The following is a 13,258-nucleotide window of genomic DNA, read 5'->3' on the forward strand; positions in this document are numbered from 1 at the left end:
TCAGAAGCTGAAACCTTTAGAAGTCACATATCAATTTAATGATTTTGTTTCTCCTTTATTGGTAATTAATACCAACCCATAATCCCATAATATTCAAATGAATTCTCTGGCCCACTGCTCTGATTTTATGTTCGGCATCAAAATCACTGTTTGTCTACAAAAACATATGAACATGGTAAGTTGCTCTGATAAACAGAAATATTGATGAAATCAATGCAGAGCTGGACCGTATTAGGGACCAGATTGTGACCCCCCGAATCCCATATTTTTCTACCCTATTACCTTTTTAACCTATTCTCACTAGTCATCACACAGCCAGTACCTGTGTCTATTTGTCTCACCCTTTAATTTGGATTGTATGTCCCATTAGTTGTCGTATAAATACACAGCTTTCTTGCATGAAAATGATTCACAAATCAGAGCACCACTTTAATTATATATATCCCATGTACAAATAGGTTAAACTCAGCTAGCTAGTGAAAGGTAGATACTGTTAACCAAGAAAAGGGTCGATCAAATGGAGTGGAGTAGTAGCAACCCCATTCCCTTTATTCCTCGGAATGCACAAAGTCCCTTTTCCTTTCTGTATAACTATAACACTGTCGACCCCTATCAAATGGAGTGGAGTAGTAGCAACCCTATTCCCTTTGTTGGAATTATTATCAGGAAAGGTCAAATGGCTCAATGCCTTGTTGGTGCAGATCTACATGGGGCACTTATTCTAGGTTAAAACTCACTGCACCCTGTATCTATTTGTATATAATTTTCTTATATATTTCATCACTATAATTTTTTTTGTGTTAAAATTTTTCACTTTTCGCAGTTGCACGATGCAAAATGGCTGGTTTCACTGGAGTGAGTGGGATCATGATTCGTGAAACTGCAGAGACATTTGGAATAATCACAAAGGTAATTATCATCTCTATTACAAGAAAACACTTATACTTTAATATTTATATCAATTTTCATCATTTTATAGTGATTAAATCATTGTAATTTTTTAACCGTTTAAGAAAACATTTTTTCGTTCACTTTCACCGCTGTATTGCTTTAGCCTCTGGACTATTATAATAATAGTAATAAATATAATGGTTCGGTGGCTAAAGTTGACTACATGGCTATTTACGCTTCTAACCTTGTAACAACAGTTCGCAAAGCTTCAGGAAACATAGGTAGATGTGAAGATTACTTTTTTTTTTCTTTCTTTCATGCTTATTTTCTTACTTGCCGTGGATTACAGAAAAGCCATTGGAAGGATTTCATATAGTTGTGGATGCTTGGAATGGAGCTGGTGGTTTTTTTGCTGTAAGTTATCTTTTAAGAATGATGTATAACACATGAGGTAAATTATATATATATATATATATATATATATATATATATATATTGGTTCAAATGAGAACCAAAAAAGATTGAGAACCCTAAGAACCCTCATTTTCTTAGTAAACATGTATTATGACTAATATTAAATATGTTAAAATCCTAATTTTTTTTCTTATTGGTAAAAAAAGGGCAAAATTATAATTTTTACAGTCTAATATATTTATTCATACATTCATTTATATTTTAACACAAAAATTATACGAAATACCACTTTATATAGTCCGTTTACAGTTTAATACACATAATTCACAGCTTAATACAATCCATTTTACACTAATTTATAATTTTAGAGAAGCCAAACCGAAACTCTACCACTACCACTACCATCACAGACCGCCACCAACCACCTGTGTCAGCGTCTCGACCATATTTCTATCCAAATACAGATCTGTATATAAAGTCAAACATTTACAACTTAAATATTACATTCACAATTTAATAAACTTATTGATTCACTCGTTTTGAATTTAATACAAAACAATTATAAAAACTAGTGCATATTTACATATGTATACAGATAAAAAATAAATATAGTCACAAGACAAATAATACAAAAATTCATACATCAATAATTCATACTTTAACACAAAATTTACAAAAAGTTCACACCAAATGCAGTCAATTCACAATTTAATACAGTTAATTACCATTTAATATATAAAATACAACTTAATATAATAAATTTATAATTTAATACACATAGTTCTATATTCTTAACTTAAAACTTACATTTAAACTTTTAGATTTAGAGACTAGTGCTTATTTCAAAGTTTAATTTACATAATATTCATAGTTTAAATTATATATATAATTTATTTAAATTAAAGAAAATCATATATGTGTATAATGCTTCGTTCTTCTCAAAGAAGCAAATAGAATATTCATAAAAAATTCACGGGTTAATGCAATCGATTCAAATTTTAATACATAAAATTTACAGTTGAATACAATAAATTCACAATTTAATACCTAAAAATTATATATTCACAACCATATTTTCAACTAAAACTTATATTTATACGTTCATATCTAGAGACATTTATATGTATTAAACTGTGAATTTAATATATTAAGTTGTGAATAAAATTCATAGCTTAATACATAAAATTCAAAGTTTATTACAATACATTCATAAATCATTTACAAGTATAATATCATATTTTAGTGTACCAAACAGCCCATTCACAGTTTAATACTTGTATATATTATCTTATATTTCAGAAACCAACATCAAAAGAAAAACATATACATGAATCATAAAAGAGGATAACTTATCTGAAATCAACGAAGAAGATGAGTGAGAAATAGAAATATATCCCTACTCTACCACCACCACCACCATCAATACCACCAACTACCACATGTCACCATCAATCATCGCCACCGTCAACCACCGGTATAAACAATGCCAACATCCTTCCCTCAAAAACCAAATCTGGATAAAAAAAATCATAATTCACAATTTAGTTCAACATTTCAAACACTAAATCACAACTTAATTCAATATTGCAGACACTAATTCACAACTTAGTGCATCAGAAAAATACACATTCACAACTTAATAACTTACATATTCACAAATTAATACATTAAAAACGCATATTCATAGTTTAATAACTTTCTGAATTTGGTTGAGACATTTCAAACACTTTGTGTGCACCACACACATCAGATTCATGATCACCATAAAACACCAGATCTAATCAGATATATAAGATGATATTATATTAACAATTTATACACTCATTCATAGCTTAATTTATCATATTCACTGTTTAAACTCTAAAAAAACTTCATTGTAGCAACTTACCTAATTCCATTGAGGCATTTCATCAAGCACTTTGTGTGCTTCTTTTTTTTTTTTTTTTTTTTTTTTGCAGAACTTTCTTATGTAAACATCATCACCGAAGACCAGATCTGATACGATGATGGAACCGACATTGGCCATCGTGAAATACCATTCATACAAACACCTTATCTAACCTGAAAATAGATAAACACATCAGATATGATTAAAATCAGGTGGTGTTTGACTAAATATCAGAGAAAAATAGAAGAATGTGAGTTGTAGAAAAGGGGAATGTGGTCAAAAACAGATTTGGTAAGGATGAGACTGAGATTTCTCATACGATGGAAATACCAGAGAAAAAACAGTTGTTCTGGAACAAAAAACGGGTATATTAGCATCTGAACATGCACTAAATACATCAGACATGACCAGATCTGAGAAATCAGTGCATATTTGGTTAGATCCGAGAATGGCGACTGGTGATTTTTCTGGACAATCTGAGGTGAGGAAGCTCGCCGGAAAACAAAAAGCTTTATGAAATCGCTCTAAATTTCAGATCTGATTAGATCTATGCAAATCTGACCAGGTCAACACATATCTTGTATGATAGAGGCTGGTGGCGGTCATCATCAGTGGTAAAAAGAGGTTGTGGTTATGAGCGACGATGGAGGAAGAGGTCAGATCTGGAGGTGACGGTTGTCGTTGATGGCAGATCTGGAGGCTTCCGGTGAAAATCCGACCAGATCTGAATAGATATGTTGAGTTGATAACTCTGGTAGTTCACGATCTAGAGGCATGAAATCAGATCTGAATAGATATGTTAAATGATACATAGTAAACCTTCTATTTCGTGAGAATTATAGCTTATGTCATTCCGTGTTTTGACAAGAATTTCCCTTAATTAGTTAGTTCTTAGGTTCTTAATCTCTTTTGGTTCTCATTTGAACCTTTACCTATACATATATATATATATATATATATATATATATATATATATATATATATATATATATATATATATATATATATATATATATATATATATGAAGATTACTTTTCAAATCTTATTTGTTTTTCAGGGAAATTTGTTTTTCGAGGAAGATTTCAGTGTTCAAGATTGGGTCAGGGCTTTAGATTCAGGCGCAAGGTATATATCATTTAGCTATAAATTATAATCCACATTGAAAAGTTAACTACTTGCATGAATGCCTCTTATCTTTTGTTCGCTGATACTAATAATCACCTTTTTTTAGAATATTAGCTCCAACAGCATACATCTTCTTTGCCTCCACCCTTCCAGTCATTGCCTTCGGTGAGCAACTGAATAAAGAGACAGGTACAAATAGATACACTATGTGTAATTCATAAATGATTATGCTTATTTGGCTTATGTTTTGAAGACAGATGATACGTTGAGTGCAGTGGAAACTCTCACCTCTACTGCTATATGTGGAATTATCCATGCAATATTCGGTGGACAACCTCTTTTGATTTTAGGCGTTGCTGAACCTATTGTTATAATGTACAATTATCTCTATAGTTTTTCTAAAGAAAGACCTGAATTGGGGAGGCAACTGGTTCTAGCTTGGGCTGGATGGTATAGAACCTTCTAGAAATGTCTCAAGTATAATTATGATGTGTAATCTTATTCTTTCCTATCAAGCATATATGATAATTAATATACATATTCTTCTTGGCTTTCGGGTTTGTGTCTGGACTGCTGTGATGTTGTGTGTTCTTGTTATACTCAATGCTTGCACACTCATCACAAGATTCACAAGGGTTGCTGGTGAACTTTTGGCATGTTGATTTCAGTGCTCTTTATGCAAGAGGCTATTAAGGTATATTATGCAGATGCACTTCTTAATGGTTTGACTTTCCTTTTGAGAGATAATTCATTCAGTATTTCAGTGTGATCTTATGTTGCTTGCAATTATTTTGGCATTTGGTACCCTATGCCGCATTTACTTGATCTTATGGATCTTGATGGCGGTGACGATAATAATGCCATTGTCCCCGTTGATCAGCCTGCACCAGGGTAAGGGGTTGTTTCTTTTTTATTCTACTAAAGTACCAAAATACCCCTGTTATATATATAATTTAATTTTTGTTATAATCTGATCTTAAGGATGCTTATCCAACTGTCATGGTAGATTTACAGGTATTTCCAAAATTACCTTTTTGGTTCTTCAAATCCAAATAATTAGTGGTATTGAGGTGCTTGTTAATGTTCTTGGACATAGAGTTGCAGTACCAAGCACTTCTAAGTGAGTTTATACTTGTCCCTTATACTCCAAATATGTTTTACTAGCTAAAGATCTCATTATGATTTTGCAGTTATATTTTCACCTTAGTAGGACAATTCATTGATTATGGTCCTTTTTATTCCCCATGGGCCCTTTTTATTTTCTTATTTTCATTAATTGTTTTTTGAGAAAAATTTATTTATTATTATTTTGTTTGCAGTTTCTTTCAGCTAAATTTAAATGGGATAAAGCTAAACAAGAATTTTATAAAATTATAAATGTGGTGCAAGGGTGGTTCTAAATATTTGCATCTGGTTTCAGGGGTTACTCAAGGAAAATGCAAATGGTAGCAAATACTGGGCATATGGAGGTGACTTTGGAGATACACCAAATGACTTAAATTTCTGCTTAAATGGTCTCATATGGCCTGATCGGACTCCTCATCCTGCTCTAAATGGTGATTACTATAATTTTTTTGCTTAGTATTTAGGTTTTTGTTTAGTTATTTCCAACAAAAATGTTTCCATGATGAATCTTTTGGTAGAGACAATGTATAAGAATTACTTCATTGAGCTAATTATGAAGCGATCCTTTGTTTATTTGTTTTCAGAGGTCAAGTATTGCTATCATCTCACATTTGAGTTTATAGGAATCAACAATCACTGTGAAACTTCTAGTGTTTAGATTTCTTACTGGTTGTGAACATTTGGTTCGGACTATTTTCCAAAAATACCCCATGGATTGGATCATGTCTCTAGTATGTTTAAACAGGTTTGTGATTTAGGAGTTGGATTCTATTTTTTTTAAAAAGTAGAATGCAGTTATTTGTATTTGTTGTCACCTATTTTTATCTTTTTGACGCAATGCAGCATGTTGCTGCTGAAGGCACAACCTTGGTTAAACAGGCAGAAGATGCTGCAAGTAATAAGAAGGCAGAAAAGAGATTGCAGGTTGATCCTGCTACATGGCTAATAATGATCTTTAGGGTCTGCTAGAAGGATTGGAGATTGCAGTTAAGCTTCTATCTAAGACTTCACGCCAAGGACTTGATGAATTTAAGATATCATATTTTGGCATGGCTAGAAGCTTTGTAGGAAACGAGACTCAAGCAAAAGTAAACACACAGAGAGTTGTTGACACATAGTAAGCTAGATAATGCAATTGTATATAAATGAGTTCATTTTTTATAACATTTACTCACTATTGGAATAATTATTTGTATTTGACATATTAGTGAAATGAATTATCTTTGTTATTTATGGTATTTTATTTTGTATTATGAGATTTTTAATGTATTATTTAATTTGAAAATTAGTAAATCTATAAATAATATTTTTTTAAACATTTAAAATTATGATACACAAAAATGTGTGTCATCTTCATTTATGACATGGCCTTTCTTAACAGGGGCTTTCTTGATACACATTGTGTGTCATTAACACGCGCGTCGTAAGGTTACAATACGCGAATGCGTGTCATCTTCCTTTATGACAGGGCCTTCCTTGATACGCATTGCGTGTCGTAATTGCGCTTCGTAAATGCATGTCGTCTCTCTTTATGACAGGGCCTTCCTTGACGCACATTTTGCGCGTCGTCTGAGCCTTTTATGACGCGCAATGAGCATCGTAAAAGGCTGTTTTTCTAGTAGTGCATGTGTTTGATAAATTGAGATTTTGTAGATTTTGTGATTTATTTTAATGAGATTAATGTGATTTTTAAATGAAAAAATTATTTGAAAATGTATGGTGTTACAAGTTGGTATTAGAGCCTTGGTTTGAGGGATTCGGATGCACCTTCGGGTATGTCTGGACTCAAACTGAGGATTTGAGAAAAGTTTTCAAAAGAAATGAGTTTTCGAAAACGAGTAAGAGTTTCTAAGAGAAAAACGAGAAGTAGCAGTGTGTACAATCAGCCACAGCCCGAACGGTGATTTCCCAAAATACCTTAATTGTTTACTTTCTGAGATATTTATGAGATATTAGAATTGCATGCTAGAGGAAAAGCTAGGTATTTCAGATTCTAGGGCTAGAGTTGCCTGATTTGTGATGCCTTAGCCTAGGAAATGTTGCTATTTGTTATTTGCTCTGTGAATGTGCTGAGTAGGAGTACCTAGCAGGAATATTTTAGAGAGAGAGCTTTGAGTAGCGAGGTAATCTAGGAGAGATACCTGGATGAGCATTTGAGGAGTCCACTGAGAAGAGTGATTAGATACCATGAGAGGTAAGATAGCATGAGTTCAGTGATGCCATTTGACTCCTTGCTGCTTTCTAATCACTCTCAAGCTTCCCTAGCAGCAAGACTCCTAGACTAAGGCATCACAAATCAGGCCACTCTAGTCCTAATAAGAATACCTAGTCTACTCTAGCATGCATAACATAACTCAACATAGCATAACATATCTCATAACACTTATTGTAAGGGTATTTTGGGAAATCACCGTTTGGGCGCTGGCTGATCGTACACATGACTTTGCTCTGTTTGTTTCAAAACTCTGTTACTCTTTGAAAATTATTTTATTATCAAAAAATTTCCTCAAATCCTCAGTTTGAGTTCAGACACGCCTAAAGGTGCATCCGAGTCCCTCAAACCAAGGCTCTGATACCAATTTGTAACACCGTAAAAGTTTAAACAATTTTTCACATTTTCAAAACACATTCCCATTCATAATTATTATAAAATCTCAATGTTTCACATCTCAATTCATAAAACATTTCCCAAGATCAAAAGAACATATAAAACTCCGTGTGTATGTACGAATCATGCCGGCGCCTTCCCGTGATCGTCACTAGTACCAGAAACACATAACACAAAACACTGTAAGCATAAATGCTTAGTGAGTTCCCCAAAATACCATATATAACACATATTAATCACTCAAGGGTATAACTCTATGCGCCCTTCGGCCCTAACTCTATGGACCCCCTGGTCCGAGCTCTGTGGACCTTCCGGTCCTAACTCTGATATACACACAACATAAATCAAATAGAAATAATGCAATGCAACTCATCACATAAATAGCATACAAGATACTTCATCACATAACTCTGGTTACCTACTCAAGGTAAGGTATAGTGAGAAGACTCACCTCGGGTGTCTCGGTAAATATCTCACTCGCGTATACACTGATCTAGCCTCTGCGTAAACACATAAACAATCATCTCAATCAATAACAGCTCTCCAGGCTTGACTAGACTCTCACATGTCCTCTAAGAAGGCTAAAAGACCATTTTACCCTTCAAACGGTCCACCAGTCCAATTGTTGACCAAACCCAAAAAGTCAACAAAAGTCAACGGCCAAACCTTGACCAGACTCGTCGAGTTCACAAATGTGACTCGGTGAGTTTATGTGTGTCCTCCTCACCCATGGTTCTCACTTGACTCACTGGGTCAACCTTCCACTCTTCGAAATCATCACTGGTCGCGAACCGTGGGACAACCCGACCCTACTTGTCGAGTCAGGCTTTTGACTCGGTGAGTTCAGTCGTGAACTCAAGTCCTCTAAATCCCCAATAACTCACCGAGTCACTTCCCCAACTCAGTGAGTCACCAACTATGTGATTCTCGGGGAAACCTACTCCTACTCGTCGAGTCTGTTCTTGGACTCGGCGAGTTCATGCCATGCTCATACTCAAATGACCTCCTAAGGTCATATCTGTTCCTCCTATCCATAGATCTAACTTCTCTATAGCTTATAATCATGTAAAGGTCGGACCTTGGGCACTCATGCATGGCCCTCTATGTTCATTTTGGTGAAATACCTCATTTCACAACAACCCCAATTCATAGCTCCAAAGAAAAGGCATAAAGTAGAAATGAAGGGACTCTCTAGACCTCTTTGGGTCCAGATCTACGAATGATTTCACCATGGGACCTCTCTTACTCTAGATCCAAGTTAAATAGGGCATGACAAAACCCTAAATTCAACCATAACAACGAAAACACAGAAATAAGCTCAGATAGGCACCTCAAATAGCTTCCTCTGCCCAAATGGAAGTAGGTCCAAGCTCTCCAACCCGTCTAGCTTGTCTTCCCTCTTCTCCTCTAGCTACAACACACAAGAAATGGTGGATAATGGCTTCTTTCTTCTCAACACGCTCAAGCTCTTCTATGGTTTCTCTCAAGGTTCTGGTAGCCACAAATGATGGCCATAAGGGCCTTTAAATAGGTCCCAAACCCAGGAAATTAGGGTTTCACTTAACAGCGTGGACTCGCCGAGTCCACGAGTCGACTCGTCGAGTCTGGTCATTAATCCGGATAAGAACACGCGATCCTACTCGGCGAGTCTAAGCATCAACTCGCCGAGTTCCTCCACAAAACTCAAAATAAAAGAATAATATAATTCACCTGGGAACCCGGATGTTACATTTATGTAGCTTGAAATCTTGATGTATTTCGCCTTGAGAGAGAATTCATACACACCAAAATCGTCTATATCCTCCAAGAATGCATTAGTGGTCATTTTGGCTATGAAGTAACAAATTTATATGTGGAATTCCAAAGGTCATGGGTTAACCCAAACCCATACCCATGGGCTTATGATCCATGGTTAATGTGGCCCAACTCTTTATGTATCCATACATAAACTTGGTTCAACACGGATCATAAGCCAAACACACACACACACACACACACACACACATATATATATATATATATATATATATATATATATATATATATATATAATTACCATAATTAGTCCCCATAGATTTAATTAGTCTCTTTTGATCACTAAATTAATTCCAAATTAATTCTTGATCAATACTAATTAAAACATATGATTTCCTTATAATATATTAGAACTTATAATATATTAATAAATCATACATAACCTTCTCTCAAGATTCTATCCTAACAAATTGTCCTGATGATATGCAACCCAAATGCACCATGCTACTCTTAGGTCAAGTACATACCAATAATAGTTATGGGCTTAGACATCTAATCCAATAGTCTCCCACTTGGATAAGTCTAAAACTATTATTGAAAGTATGCTCCAAAACCCGACTAACAATCGTAGCTCTTAAAAGCCGTTGTCGAACTCTGACCTAGTCAATGACTTGTCCCTTAGATAAGGGATCATATATTCCTCCATTCTAGATATCATATGGACTGATACATGGATTCTAATCATTCTCTCAGTCCATTTGTTGTTTCCCGATTTCCGATTTATGACAATCGACTAATTGAACAAATCAAATCAGTCCAGGCTCGGCCAAGCACTTACGTTTGTCATCACTAAATCATCGAGGGGCCCACATATATCGCTTTTATCCCTCCAAGGGTAAAAGGAATGGATAAACTTCATCTCATATGCTTGTACTAACTACTTGTTGAATCGTACACAAAGGCACGTTTTATAACATCAAGTTACTGATGCATTTTCGTACAATCAATGTACAACCAACTCATAGTCAACAACTCATATCTCTAGGTTTGAAGAAGATAAGATATTATCGTCTCGTGATCACTCGTGATAAAATCCATGAAGTGTGTCAAATGAGCGTGGGTTTAATCCAATACTCGAATCTTATTCCAGGAGCACTCATGAATGTTGTAGCAACTTTTGCTATGTCTAAACACTTTAGACATCTACAAGCCCAATTCATTACAATCTTGATTCATACCTACTTCCAAATTATGATTGACTGTGGAGAGTTTGAATAACCTAGTTATTCGGGAAGTTAAAACATGAAAAGTGAAACACAAGAATAATCGAATCCAATATGGTCTCAGAACTTATGAATATAAATAAAACACCTTTTATTTATCACCATATTGATTACACATTATTCATTGTATAATGTTTTGAATTATCAACCTAATACTTGAATTAAAACAATAGTCATGCCATGCTCCAAGCATGCACACTATGTTCGTCCAAACAATAGTTATACCATATTCCAAGTATGCACACTATGTTTGTCTATGATCCTTACTTTGTGAAATAGACCAATTGAACATGATTCCAATTATGCTCATTTCACAATCCCAAATCCTTACCGCAAATGTAAGAATACAAGATTCTTTGCAATTTACCGAAATCTGTTAGATTCTAAACTTATATGCATTGATCATCTTGTAATGACTATGCACAAAAGTCACAAAGACTTGGCAACATACATTTACAAAGTATTCCAATGGAGAGAAATTCCATGGAAACGAAATCTCAAATTCCCAGTACATTCCTTTGAACATCCTTCTTGCATTAAGTTTTCTAATCTTACACAGATTTAATGAATAACTTCCACTTATGGAAACATTTCCATATTCCATTTCGACTATCATTTCTAAACAAGAGTTGCCTCCTTTTATAATATGTCAACATGGTCCTTCAAAAATTAACACTATACTTCCAATTGTCCATGAGCAACCAATCTTTGGTAAACCTCAGATTGTCCTCGGTAATTGCTTAATCATTTTATTGATACCCAGTTCTAATACTTTTCCTTCCTAAGTCCCCAGGCATTTGGAAAAATTTAGAACAGATGAATATTACAACACATGTAATCGATCCTATATCTGAAGCATATGGGACACGATTCATGATGTCTCACATAAAGACATGATACTAGACCAGTATTTTGCTATAATATTTCTATTTGTATTTTCCATGTTCTTATAATTCAGATTATGAAAAGGGATGTCGAAATCATAATCAAATAATGTAACGCAAATAATGTAATTATGACTAAATTTGATTAAAACTCATAATCTAAGCTTTTAGAATTGGAACGAAGTATAATTTCCTCTCCCTTAATTATAGCAAACAACTTTTCAACCCCCGCAACTTCTTGAATTGAAACCCTTTTGTTTTCTATAATTAACACTGCTAACATAAGAATCATGCTCCCACTAATATGATAACTATTAGCATAACACTTATGCTCCCACTAGCTTTGACATGTATCCAAAAATCAGCTGGACTTCTAGAAATCAATACTTTATTGACTTTCTTACCAAAGTTCAGATTTCTGATACGAGATGCTTTGATAAGACTTTATCAAAATCATACATCTTTTCTTAGATAGCTCACATGTGTGTCTAAACAATTTTTATAACTATAAAAAGGGAAGTCGTACTTATAGTCTCAATTGTTTAGACCTTTTCCATTTCTCACAAGTCCATGTTAGTGTGCCGGTTAACCACACACGCTCCACTAACGACTTCGAGAATGCAAATATCACAATTGCTATCTACTTAAAATGTACTTAGCGAAAGCGTTTCCTCACCATCATTTTCATGAATCAGAGAGAAACCTTATGACACTTAGATTTTTATGGTGTATGTGTTCCTATCCATGGAAATTTGTCATAACCATAATCAAAAGACAAGGTTAGTGAAAAATCCAAACTATATGGATGAAACTTGTTTAATCTTAACTTCTTGCCACCTGGTAGCACAAGGCCTACCATTACTTCCAAGTAGTTATGCAAACAACTGAGAACTCATAGAACTCACATGCATACTCAACTTTAACTGGAATGGGCACAGAAACAAGAATAATTCAACACGATAGGCTATAAACCTCAAGTCGTGTGCTAGTGATAAACAATAGTTTTTATTCTTGATTAGTTCTTGAAACTTTTCAAGATCTTTAAGACTCCCACTGACCTCTTGACATATAAGATTCTCTTGTCAAGAACCATTCCTTGACAAATAAATATTCAAGAGTTAGTGCAGATTCTTATCAAGACAAACACTTCGCACAATTGGCCTTAGTTAGTCTCTGTTTTATCCAAAACATCACAACTCGCCAATTTCAAGTGTACAAGAGTAGAAAACATTTTACTCTACACTTGATAAGTGTTTTAAACCTTCTCAACATTATGTCACTCAA

The 13,258-nt window shown here is 34.3% G+C and overlaps 1 long non-coding RNA gene across 12 annotated transcripts; it reads left to right on the top strand.

Annotated features, from left to right (window-relative positions):
• Positions 1–320: 320 nt before the first annotated feature.
• On the top strand, positions 321–6,673 carry LOC111908632 (uncharacterized). Of its 12 annotated transcripts, none has more exons than XR_008225873.1 (13): positions 321–725; positions 824–909; positions 1,241–1,305; positions 3,264–3,947; positions 4,252–4,319; positions 4,426–4,508; positions 4,573–4,769; positions 4,945–5,013; positions 5,084–5,210; positions 5,326–5,439; positions 5,740–5,875; positions 6,029–6,189; positions 6,288–6,673. It is a non-coding gene; the product is annotated as an uncharacterized LOC111908632 (long non-coding RNA). The 12 variants fall into 12 exon arrangements; XR_008225877.1 differs by having other exon boundaries at positions 5,200–5,210; XR_008225878.1 differs by having other exon boundaries at positions 5,200–5,210; positions 5,334–5,439.
• The last annotated feature ends 6,585 nt before the right edge of the window (positions 6,674–13,258 follow it).

This window comes from Lactuca sativa, chromosome 8 (assembly GCF_002870075.4).
Source record: "Lactuca sativa cultivar Salinas chromosome 8, Lsat_Salinas_v11, whole genome shotgun sequence".
Lineage (NCBI taxonomy): Eukaryota > Viridiplantae > Streptophyta > Magnoliopsida > Asterales > Asteraceae > Lactuca > Lactuca sativa.